This window comes from Dermacentor silvarum, chromosome 7 (genome assembly GCF_013339745.2).
Source record: "Dermacentor silvarum isolate Dsil-2018 chromosome 7, BIME_Dsil_1.4, whole genome shotgun sequence".
In the NCBI taxonomy this organism is placed as follows: Eukaryota; Metazoa; Arthropoda; class Arachnida; order Ixodida; family Ixodidae; genus Dermacentor; species Dermacentor silvarum.
Window position 1 is genome coordinate 169514014 of NC_051160.1, and position 13655 is coordinate 169527668.

Genomic DNA, 13655 nt, shown 5'->3' on the forward strand with positions numbered 1-13655 from the left:
CTGCTGCTTTTGCAGGTCTTGCCGTGTTTTTCCGCCTTGGCTTCTTCAAGCGACACCGATCGGCCGCCACACTTGCCGCATCATCTCGCCGACAGAATTATTGCCCACGCACTGATGAATCATCTGCCTCGTGGAGTGACGTGATCGGTGCCAACAGTACTAAAGGACCATCGAGACACGGGCCACTTCAGAGGGCATGGCACTCGGCCTGTGGACAGCATGCCTAAGCCGCTACTGCTGCTTTTGCAGGTTCGTTTTCGATATGAAGTTCCTGATTTCCGTAGCGACAATCGTTTTCTGTTAGTCCTGCCGTGCCCTCGTAGATTTTGCCAGATTGCTCTTGATTGTTGGTCAATGGTGTTACTGCTCATAATGTCAGGCTATATTGAAGAAACCCTGCGCCTACGACCGCCCAACTGTTGCAAATGATACTAGATAACCAGGCCAAGGCTGATAGTGGTTTTAATGACATTAAGGCTCAGATCTGCGAACTGAATGCAAAGACAGATAGGCTATGCTGTGCACTAGATGTTATCCAGGAAATGAAAACCAGAATAGATGCTCCTGAGACCACTGTGCGGTTACAAGCCAAAAAAAACTGGTAGAATACGAAAACAGAAGCAGACGCAACAATCTTCTCGTGTTTGGTATAAAAGAAAGTGCCTCTGAAACAGACACTGACTTGAAAGAAGCAGTCATGAAAAAGGTATTTCAGGACAAGCTCGGCGTTGAGATAAAGACGTCAGAAAGAATACATCGCCTTGGAAGGATTAAAAAGGGAAAAGGAGACCGGTTATTATGCGAGTCTACGACTATAAGGAAAAGGAGCACGTGATGAAAAACTGTTATAAACTCAAGGGATCCTCCTACTCCGTCAGCAATGACTATGCACCAGAAACAGTGGAAATTCGAAAGCAGTTATGGGAAAGTGCTGCTTCGGAAAGAGCTAATGGGGTGAAGGTTTCCCTGAGCCATGAAAAACTGAAAATAAAACACAAATGTTACATTTGGGACCAAACTCGAGGAGAGCGTCGGGAGATACCACAAAGCAAGGACAAAACTGCCCCAAACTTGCACGGCTTCTCTGTAGCTACTGCGCAGGAGAGTGCTCCTAATTCTGAGCAGCACTCATAGCTACGCCTGCTTTTGTTGAATGCACAGAGTGTTGCAAATAAAATCGCAGAACTTGAATATACACTACTCTCTCATAGCCCACACGTACTTATTATTACGGAAACGTGGTTAAATAGTTCAGTTCCCAATGACTGTGTTGTTCCTCCAGGGTATAAAATGTTTAGATGGGATAGGGGCTCAAGAGGTGGGTGCGTAGCTATAGTTGTGAAACATCAGTTAGGGCCGAAAGAATAGACTGTGGCTTTTCAGAAGCAGTATGGTGAAAAATATCATTAAATGGCGTTGTGTTCTCAGTGGGAGGCATTTACAGGGCCCCTGCTACCACGCCTGAGTTCCTAGACGAATTAAACGCTTTTTTGTGTGCTCATTTGAATAAAAGTACGAGGCTAATAATGACTGGAGATTTTAATTTACCGCACATAAACTGGAAAACTGTCTCGCCCGGACACACAGAAGTCTCGAGTGCTGAAAAACTCCTGGGAATTATTTTTTATCACAATTTAAGGCAGATTGTTGAAGAAAATACACGAGAAACTTCATGTTCTCAGTCATTGTTAGACCTTGTGTTCTTATCTTGCAAAGTAGCTGCTAGTAGGGTGTCAGTTGAACCAGGAATATCGGACCACAAAATGATATCCGTTGATATACCAGTTGGTACACAAAGTAGTCGGCGATCACCTGTTTTTAAACCTATAAAAGACTACGCACGGGCAGACGGTGCAACAATAGTAGATAACTTAAGTCTATCATTTAGTGAAGTTGAACTTGTGTCGTCTAGTGAGTCAGTAGAGGAACTGTGGCAACGTTTCAAGGGAATCGTCCAACATTGCGTAGATGAATTTATTCCTACCCGCATGAAAAAAACAAAGCAGCATAGCCCGTGGATAACTCGGGAAATTATACACACAAAGCGTAGAATAAAACGGTTACGCAAAAATAAACAAAACCCAACCCAAATATCCGATTTGTGTGCTCCACTAAAATTAGCGTTAAAGGAATCCAAGAAAGGTACTTTAACGAAACGCTTCCTGGGTTCCTGAAGTCTTCTCCACAAAAATTTTGGAGGTACTTAATCGATAAAAAGGAAGAGATAGACCAGATAAACAAAGCTTCTGAAATGATCACGGAAAAGAATCAGATAGCAGACTGTTTCAATGTGTTCTTCCAGTCAGTATTTACGAATACGAGAACAGAGCAAGGAAACAATGAGCGTAGTGAATTGGGAGCTTGCGCAATGGACCCACTAGAAATCACTCAAGCAGGTATATTTCAGCAATTGCTTGCGCTTGACACCAAAAAAGCAAGCGGACCAGACGGGATCCCAAGTGAATTTTTGCAGCGATATGCTGAATGGGTTTCATTTTATCTAACAATAATCTTTAGAAAGTCGTTGGAAACCACTTCACTGCCTGAAGATTGGCGCAGCGCTGTTGTGATTCCGGTTTTTAAATCCGGCAGTCGAAGTCAAGTTAACAACTATCGTCAAATATCGCTCACTTCTGTGAGTTGTAAGCTTATAGAACACGCAATAGCCAAGCATATCATTCTTTTCCTTGAGGCGAATAACTTCTCTTCGTCACAACAGGGATTCCGAAGCGGTTTATCCACTGTTTCGCAACTCATTGAGACGGTTCATGACTTTTATCTCGCTTTGGATGCGCAAGAACAAATTGACGTCATCTGCATAGATTTTGCGAAGGCCTTTGATAAGGTACCGCATTGTAAATTGCTTTTTAAATTTCAGAATGCAGGTATTGCTCCAGACATTGTGAACTGGATTGCAGCCTATTTGAGTGGTCGTGTGCAATCCGTCCGCATTGAAAACTGCTTGTCTCATTCACTAGAAGCCTTATCTGGGGTTCCACAAGGATCAGTATTGGGGCCGCTATTGTTCTTGATATACATCAATGATATTTCCAGTGTTTTTGAATCACCTGTTAAAACAAAACTTTTTGCCGACGATTGCTTAATATATTCCACCGTGGCAGATCAAACCGATCAAAGGAAAGTTAACCGATGCCTCTAAGGTTTATATGACTGGTGCATAAAATGGGAAATGGAAATAAATTACTCGAATTCGACGTTTGCTCATATAACAAGAAAGAAAACCGCGCTTTCCTTTGACTGAAATTGGTGGCAACCCTTTGTTCAATGTACGTAGCTTTAAATATTTAGGGGTCATCATTCATGATGATGATGATGATGATTTATTGGCATCCCCTTTGAAACGGGGCGGCGACAAATAGTCACCTAGCCTGCTTGATTTAATCAGGTATATTATACATGTCCTTTATCCATCATTTTTGTATACCTCTCATTATTTTTATTTTTCAAAAATTTACCTTGTACCGCTGCCTATGATTTTAAGAGATCAGGTCGTATCCATCTTTTCCCTGCTTTTTTTCCACCAGTACTCTAATCGTCTCTTGCTGATCTCTACGGCTGATCTGTTTATGTTTCCTTCCACTTTAAACCCAAGCGCTTCTGGGAGTTGCACGTTACCTACGGTTCTCGCTGGGTGGATCCCGTCGCATTCCATTAGGATGTGCTGAGTGGTCTCTGGATCTTTACTGCAGCATACACATGTCTCATCATGATCTGTGCTGGCGCCCCCAGGTGGAGGAGGTCTGCTCTAGGGCTTACCGAAAATTGTGCTTCTTGAGAAAAAAGTTGCAGCATGCACCAAAAAACTTAAAGTTAATTGCGTACAAAACATTTGTTCGCCAGGTTTTGGAGTACGCCTCCTCCGTTTGGAGCCCTCATCAACTGTACTTGCGAGATAAAGTTGAAAAAATTCAGAGAACTGCTGTGCGTTTTGTTTGTTCGCGTTATCGGAGAACCGATTCTGTAACAGACATGTTGAAATGTTGCGACTTGGAACTGCTAGAAACACGGCGAGAAAAACAACGAATGAAATTGTTTTTCCAGATAACCAGAAATCAAATAAAAATAAACAAAGAAACGTACATTCGTCCCCCTCTAAAACACAGTGCGCGTTTAAACCACAGTGCCAGAATACAACCTTATAAACACGCCTTGATGGTTTCCAACACTCGTTCTTTCCCTCATGTATTGACATATGGAATGGCCTTCCGGACTGCACTGTAACAGCTCAAAATGTTAGAGTTTTATACACAACTAGAATTGTATTACAGGCAACGGGATACGTAAGAATTGATCATGCTTTCTGTTATTTCTTGCATATCTACAGTCCTTACACGTGTATACCTATAGTTCATTTTCCCTGTAATTTGTGTTTCACAGTGCTTTATGTTGTTGTATTGTCAGTGATGATATTTATATTTATGTTTTCTTTGACAATTCCTCTCCTGTAATGGCCCTCAAGTGAGGGCTACAGTATTCCCAAATAAATAAATAAATACAGGTGGTGAAACCACAATAAAGTTCCCACACCTGCTGGCTGTCTGCTAAGGCCTAGTTAATTTGTTTTTGGCAAAAATTGACTATATTGCATTCTAAAAGAGGCAAGAACTGAACGTAGCAATTTTGGAGGAAGTGTACTGAACCGCAACAGCCAAAATATACGAAAATACTCTGGAATGCATGATGTCCCCCAACGTACGATGTTTCGCCGCAAAATTTGGCAGGAAATGCCACTTTGACCTTCATTTTCTTTTTTGCAATAAACAACCTCTCATCACAAAACTAACACAAAAAGAAAGAACACATGATGCGTCTAAACTGATTCAGTGTCTCCCTATAGTGTTCCTTTAAAGCCAAATGCGTAAGTTTATTCGGTGAGCTATGTGTCCGGAGTCATTTTGTACAAATTCAAACCACTTATTTTTCGCCTTGCTTAAAGTGCCTTTGTATGTCATGCAACATGAAACTGAAAAACAGGATTCACTGTAAAGGGAGAAATGAATGGGACTCGCCTAGCGTGACGTATCTGCAGAGGCTTAAGAGAAAAGTGACTTCATGGTCTAAATGAAAAAAATTAAAATAAAATCACACTTTGGGCAGGTTTCACGTTATAGTACTACTCAAAATCTTGACAAGTGCTTATTCAGTCTTAACTTATCCCAAAAGCTTGGTAATGACATACGCCCCTTTTGCACTAATGGTGTCTGCGCCAAAGGGGCTAAGGCTAAATGTTTGGTAGCCACACACATTTTAACAGTGAAATTCAATTGCATTATGACTTTTGTCTGCCACTTTTAATAACGTGTAATGGTCGATATAGCACATTATGATCTAATTATTGTAGGTCAGCATGGCCTGAGCACGGCGTGCCTAAACACTTTTGTTAGGTGAGAAAGTATTGTTTCTGGTACTCTTTCGGGAAGCAGCCTATGCCTTATTCAGAACAAAAACCTTGTTTCCCTGAGAATGTCAGACCATCGCATATTTCAAATTGACCATTTGAAATGCGCACAAAGTATAGCATGGTTTTGAGGGTCCCACTAACTATTGAAACGCACACCATCCAAGTTCAGCAGTCAACATCATAACTAAGCTTGTAGAAGTGCATATTAGCAAGTTGACAGAATAATAAGGAGATGGTGAGAGACATCATCAATACTTTTTTGGGGCGAGTTGGTACATCTTGAAATTTTGGGCAACAGCGCAAACAGACGACCACAAGAAGGGAGACACGTACACACAAGCGCTGACTAACAACTGGTTTTATTGGCAAGGATAGCGCACCTTATACACACTAAGAAAAAAAGGGTCAAAAGTGAGTCACAGCAACGTGACTCTCTTTTTCTGTGCTAAGACCCCCTTTTGCGTGATTAGAGTCACAAAATAAGGGTCAACCCTTCTGCATGAGTCAATTGACTCCCAATGGCTTGCGAAGAGTCGTCGTGAAAGATCGCGACTTCTTTGTGTGCAGCAATTGACGAAAGCTTTTAATGCAGGAAGGAAATACCAGATAATTTCTTCTGGCTTTATGCTTGCTTCTGGTTTAGGCAGACCGTCAGCGTTTATGTCCTGGTTGTAATACCATGTGTCACTCTTTCGTCCCATGAAGAAGGGTAAAAAAAGGACACCGACCACTGAAAGAACGCAAGAAAAGACGTTTCGGCTCCCCTGACGGGAGCCTTGTTCACAATCTGTTGTTAAGATTGTGAACAAGGCTGCAGATTGTGAACAAGGCTCCCGTCACGGAAGCCGCAACGTCTTTTCTTGCATTCTTTCATTGGTCGGTGTCCTTTTTTACCCTTCTTCATGATGCCTCCCGACCAGACGGGCTTCCGTCAAAACCTCGACTTCTTTCGTCCCATGTTCTGCAATGTGGGTTTTCCTTGATTTTGTCTGTTGACAGCTCGCATGCATAAGCGATAGCTGGTTTCCTGTGTTAAGGAATACCAGGATTTGTCACACTGGATTATTACCATTAGTAAATCTCAGTTCTGTGACGAAACATTTTATCTTGAGGGTTTGTGTGCCAAAACCGAGTTATTATTATGAGATAGACGGTAATGGGAAACTGCAGGTTAATTTTCAGCAGCTCGGGTGCCCAGAATTCACGGTGCACGAGCGGTTTTGCATTCTGCCCCCATTCGAATGCGGCCGCCGCGGTTGTAATCGTACCCGCGACCTCGAGTTCAGCAGCACAATGCCACAGCCACTGGGCTACCGCGGTTCGTTGCGTTCCGCGACCAGAAATAAACATCAGTTTACACTACACAGCTCTTGAGCCCCCTTAGAAATATATTAACAAAAAGTCGCAGTTTCGCCCGAAAGACGAAAATTTGATAGCTATAGCAGTGCATTAGACAACTGCAGGAAGCAAGGTTCGTAGTTTCATCGGCTGTATAAATTGCAGTAAACATTCGATTACTACTTACATTAGCAAGCATGAGGTTACGCGCGCACGTGCTCACTCAATTGATCGCGAACGCTTGCTGTCACAGCGCTGGCGTGATGAGCGCAAACAGAGGGGACCGAACGTTTCTGCTGCCTCTTTTTTTCAACGCGTCTCCGAAACTTTAAATTACGCTACGTCGGCTCACCCCGATTTTGGACCCATCGGAGATTACCTCTAACAGGGCGAGCGTGACGCAATACCGTTTCAGAGCAACGGCAAGAGGAGTCGCGCGCTAAACCAAGCCCTCCCTTCCTCCGTCTTTCGCGCGTGTTATCACGTTTCATTGCGCGCCCATCAAGCCACTGTCCATCGCGGCTCACATTCGAACACTTGCTCTCACGCGCGCAGTCAACGGCGCGGGATAGCATCTTATCGCACTTAGACTTCATACGTAAGCTCACAGCAACGCCAACAGATAAATTTCACCGGTTGTGTCCATATAATCGCTATCACAAATAAACGGGAATAGTTATACCTTGTTTGAATTCATGGCTCTTTCATTCGTGAACATTATTTACGTGAAGCAAAATTATCAGTGAGCAAAACAATTTTTTTTCAACGCGAGGAAGGAAAACCGAAACTAGTTCATGCGCTGTGCGGCCCCAAAGTGATTCAAAGCCGAAGTAGAGTGACTCTAGCCGAAGCCATCAAAAGCCTGGCGCCATTTTGTAGTTGTGTTGCATCATGTGCGAGCAGCTCGTGTGCGAGCACGCTGTCGTTGTTGAATGGCTCTGAAAGCACTGCGTTAGGGGTGACTGCATCCGAACGTTACCGCAAGTTACAGTCGGAGCTTCTTTCCGTGATTGATTTACGTGATTGCGACAAGGACGGCCAGCAGCATCGTGTCGCCGATTTCGTCTTTGCCGACATCGAACAAGTGCAGCTCCCCGGACGGTGGCAAGCAACCGAAGTGTTGCGGTCTGCACTACGTTGTCTTTCATTGTGATGTGAGAGATAGTAACGCACAGAGACGGCCAGATGCATATGAAAGCCTGCCAGCATGGAGTGACTGTGCCATTTTTCTCTTAACGTCTCAGGTGAGTATATCAGCTTTTGTTCGAGTGTACAAACGGCGCGTGCTCGGCCCTTCCTGTTTGGTTACATTTTTCGCGGCGTTTCTCTTGGCAGTTACAGACATGCGTGCGGATGCATGCGAAAATACTAGTGGCAGCCGGAGGCTTCAGGAGAGCATCTGATATTATAACAAAGCTGTACTGCTAGGAGAAACACCGTTTTTATCGATCCTAGTAATGAGCGGCCTGTCGCATTGAAAAATCCGCAGAATAACAAGTACTGCATAGCTTGAAGTGTAGAAAAAAATAGTAGCACCAATGTGATATTCGCTGCCGAAGACAAGTCGAAAACGTTGAAGACAGCTTGTGTATCTTGAAGATTCGCTAGCGCTTCAGGTACATTACCGATAATAATAAAATCACTACAATGCTGTATAAGCATTGAAACAAAATAAATTTAATGTATTTTTGGCTGCAGGTCAGATACACATTAGCTAACAATCTAAACCGATATATAATGTATTGTTTCTCAAGTAATCTTTATTTTCACTATTACTATTTAAAAGCATGAATTTGCTGCAACCTTTATATAGTGAAACCTACTAGTGTTTCAAAAGCGAGGTGTGTTTTGTGGTGAATTTGTAATATTATTACTGGATTGTCTATTTTATGTCTTGTGTTTTATGATAAAAAGGGTCCTTTCATTTGTATTTTTATGTTAGTATATTTGTATTTGTATATTTGGCAAGCAGAAATGAGTTCATTGCAAAGTTTTACCTCCCAGTGAGCTGCATATGAATCCACCCACGTTAAACCTGCCTTGGCTATTGTAATGTACGTGTAAAAATTTCAAGTACAGCTGTTGTTGGCCTAATCGCTGTAGGATATTTTATTGTAAAAGTGGAATTCTTGGTATTATTTTACTCTGACAGCATTGAATGAAATATAATGAGGTGTGGTGTATTATATCACTAATTTGATTTTTAAAAATTTTATCTGTCATGTATCAGAGATTAGTTTACCTTCTTGTAGAAACAATGCTGTGTTATCTCGTACTCTACTGCTGTTTTCGTGCATATTTTTGTAATTTTGAAATGTATTTTATTTTAGGTATTGGAGAAGCGGCAACAGCCACAGGAAGTAGCCATCTCATCCAGCATGTTATGGGTGAGAAATCGCACAGGCACCTTGGAATTTCGCATTAGCAGTATGATGCTATATGTTGTAATTTTTCTGTCCTCATTCCTGTCGTATTCATTTTAGTATTATTGTGCAAACGGTAATATGTTTACATAGGGATAGAGTAATCGTTCAAGAACGAGACATGGCTAGAGGAGACAAGACGCACAAGCCGCCTTTGTCCGTGTCTCAATGTTGCGCAGTTACTCTGTCGTTATCTACCAACAAGCCAAAATTTCTCGTTAGGTACGTTTACCAATTCTCTGTTAGTCCAATTTCATCAACACAACACTGAAAAGACATATGTACACACACAGGAAGATGGAGACTTCAAATGATGAAGAGCCATAGAACAAGAAGCATTGCTGGAGCCAATGTTTCGAGAAGGAGTAGGAGACAAGTCCTCTTGTTGACGCGTTGGCTCGAGCGACATTCCTTCTTCTACCACTATTTACCGTTAAAAGGAACCGTTATTGCTCATGCTGAAGTATTATGCATTATGCAATAAAAATGAACAGGATGAAATGTCAAGAATGCAAAAGTTTTTCTGTATTCTAATAATGCTAGAGCCAAGACACAGGCTGAAGAACAAGAATAACATTTAGAGAAGCACAATATTATTCTTCACTACCCGGTTGGCCAGCTTCATTTGCAGCTTGCACTTTATTGCATTAATGATAATAGAAAGTCGTTAATTAAAGTAGCTTGATAATTTACTTATGTCAAGAGACGTTGAACTTGGATTAATGCAGGGTAAAAAATATACAATGACATTTTAAGATGGCAGGCTTGCAGTTGACAGGCACATCACTTCATGGCGTATGCACAGGTTCGGGTTGCACACACTTTTTGTCTTTGCTGGCATTTTCATATACATAACTGCTGCTTTGTTTTTGTCGGGGTTCTAGTTGTGTTGTAGGACCTAACTGTTTACCTTTATTTGTATTGGTAACCATGTTACACAGACAACTGCTGCATTTTTGTAAATTACGACATGGTAGAACTTCGAACATTTGTGCAAATTTGTTGCAGGTACAACTTGGCGGCTCCTGCTCCTGCCTTCCGCCACCGCCCTGTCTCGACTGCGTCCACTAGAGTGTTGGCAGCCTTAGTGATGATGCCAAGCAGGCCGACGGCAGACAGCAAGATGCAGGTAAATACGTGTAATCCAGCACCGTCCTCTTGACTGAAGCAGCTTGTAGCCACTCGGCAATGAATTAATTTGCAAGTAGTTTAGATGCCCCACTATTGGTGCAGCAATTCTCAAGTCCACGCAATTTGTTTTAGCCACCAAAAGGCTATGTGGATTAGACGAACCACGATGCACATTTTGATACTAGTGGAGAACACTTATACAAGTTTTTTCTTGCTTAACACAAAAACTATGTTGATAAAGCTTTGCCAATTTGAAAGCAATACAATGTGCTCTCAGATCTGGTATTTGGCATATTTTTCCTAGGACCGCCACATTGTTAAACCTGCGGATAAATATACGCCAAAACTGAGTTTTCTACAAGTTCATCCTCCTCATTGTGCACTTGTGCATGAGATATATAATTCTGAAAGCATTTTGTGTACTCAGCACATGTCTTGAGCACTTGGATCAAGTTAGTTGACAGCTGTTGCTAGAAGGCCATTTCTCTGAAAATAAAAATGGGCCATTTTGCCCATTTTAACTGCCCATAATAATCTGGACAATGTCCAATGCTCAAGGGATACAGTTTTAGGTGCAAGACCTCTTCATTCTCCTGAGAAAAATTTGTTCTCCTCTCATATTGAAGGAACCGGTATCTTGGCTATGCCTTTTGGTGCCTTAGAACAAAACTGCCATAGAACTTACGCTAGTTCGGAGGGCCAAGTAACGTACCCTTGACATTACGTTAAGGTGCAATTATTGATACACGCAAGAGAAAATGACAAGCATTCCATCCTATAAGTAGTTCCTGAAATTTATTTATACTTTTTGCACATTTATTTACCTTCAGTCTGGTGACCTGTGTCTGCTTTCATTATTAGCTTACCATCATAGATGGTAAGCTTCAGATTTCTCCTATGGTAAAAAATAATATGGTGCTTATAGATGGGGGTTTTTGTTTCTCAGGTTGCCGCGAAATTCTACCCAAGCTGTGCCACACACTTGAGCCAGGCCTCTTGGAAAGGACGCATAACCAGACTCCATGCGTTGATGTCAGATGATGCCAGGGATCAAGGCAACCTGTTTTGCTCCAGCATTCAACACTTGGTGACCCCTCTACATGTTTCACCTTTTTCGCAGCTGTACCTCGGCTGCCATCTATCCAAACAGCATCGCCAGCTGTGACCACTTACCGAACCATGAGCAAATATTGGCGTGAAGTGTTCGCTTGGCTTGACATTCTATTTGCTCCTTAAGATTACTAGCAAAACTCCTGTTATAATTTATGTGTGTTTAGTACCCAATTTTTAATATTTCCTTTCTCTTGGAGTTCTTAGTGTCATCTCCTTCTATTATATCTGTATTTATGCCCAGTTTCCCGTAGTTCTTTTGTACTTGTGTATGTAATTGATAGGTTCTTAACTCTTCTAATGCATCAGGCTAAAATGCTCACTTACGTCATGTTTTGTTCATTTATTAATTTGCAGCGCTGTACAATGTTAAAACATTTTACTTAACTAGGGCTCTATGGCAAGATAAATTCAAGAGGAACATGCGGCACTTATTTCAAGCACCTATTATTTTTGAAAAAAAGGAAAGAACATAGGAGCGGGGGGGGGGTGAAAAAGAAAACAGTCTTAAAGTATGAAAACTTGGCTGCCCACCATAAGTGATGTGACTTCCTTTCACTGCAATGATACCAGTGGCACTGGTGGATGTTTGAAGCATGAAACCCATGATACCCTTGGCATTCGTCAGCGTGGCAAATGGGTTTGCCACACTTAAGAATGCCAACGGTATTGTAGGTTTCATGCAGACATTGGTAGTGTTACACCTTATGAGTATTGCATTTCTCGAACATGAAGGTTTACAGCAGTGCTTTGAATGACACATATGTTACCTAATTTTCAGAATTTATGAATGCAAGAGTAGTGGTACATGTACGCTCATGTAAAAATTATTTTACAGACTATATGCCTATAGATACACGCTTCTGATGACATAGCAACGACAGGGAGTGGCGGGAAGTATGTCCTTATTTCAGATTTAAATATTGCCTTCCAGGCCTGGGTTAGTTTACTACATTGAGGATTCTAGGCAGGAGTCCCTGCACTAGAGGGAAGGGAATTAAACTAAGAATCATAAATATAAAAATATCTTGTTCGTGGAACCAGTTTGACAATCAGCAAGGTTCTTTCTGCATTCATTTCGAAATTTGTGATATATTTTATATGACTGGCTTCATTAATGTGAGAACAAATATTTGTTTATTGTCAACACAGTTGATGGCACCCAATTCCACATCATTCTTTTACAGGCTAAAATTTATATGTATTAATGGGGTGTTTAAGGTTTTGCGCACTAAATGTTAAGGGATCCAAATGGAGGCATAGAACAGAATGCAAGAAAGAACAAAGGAATGCAAGTAGGGTATGGGGCTGTGTAGGCCGACGCTTTGGTGTGCTATTTCTAAAACTCCCTACGGTCTGCCTGAAGGCATTGCCTAACGCTTCGGCTGAATACATTGGCAGCCACATATTAAGGGGAAATGCTCCTCGAAATTTTTAAAATTATTTCTGCGAGAGATTTGAAAGAACTTGCATAGAGTTTTGTGGATTTTAAGTATGTCAGTGGTTTTTGCGTAGCCGCTATAGTTTTTTAGTTATGTCCTACACAGTGGCAAAGTATCTGCGGGCACTTTATTGTATATAACAGTTTCACAAGAATCATCCTGCTGTATCTTATCCAGCTCATTGCAGACCGCAAAATGCCGATATCTACCCAAACAGCATGTAAAATTACTGAAACTATGCAAAAACATTCATTGTCATCAGCCTATATTTATGTCCACTGCAGGATGAAGGCCTCTCCCTGTGATCTCCAATTACCCCTGTCTTGTGCTAGCTGATTCCAACTTGCGCCTGCAAATTTCCTAACTTCATCGCCCCACCTAGTTTCTTGCCGTCCTCGACTGCGCTTCCCTTCTCTTGGTATCCATTCTGTAACTCTAATGGTCCACTGGTGATCCATTCTATGCATTACATTGCAATTTCAAGTAGATATTAGCATTCTACATATCTTGAAGAGTATGTATGCGAAATTTCGTTAGTATCGAACAATTGTAAGTGCAAGAGGTTATTCTCATGGGACTGTGAAAAAATTGTTGAAGTGTACTGAGCTTTACTTGCCGAGTCCCTCTAAGTTTACATGTTATTTGGATAAATATATCACCTACAACGAGCTAAATTAGCTACAGCACAATGCGTTTATGAAAATTTAATACAGGAGAAAGTGCCCGCAAATATCACTGCATATTGTGCCATTGTTTAAGTCATAACTGAATAAATGTAGCAGCTACACA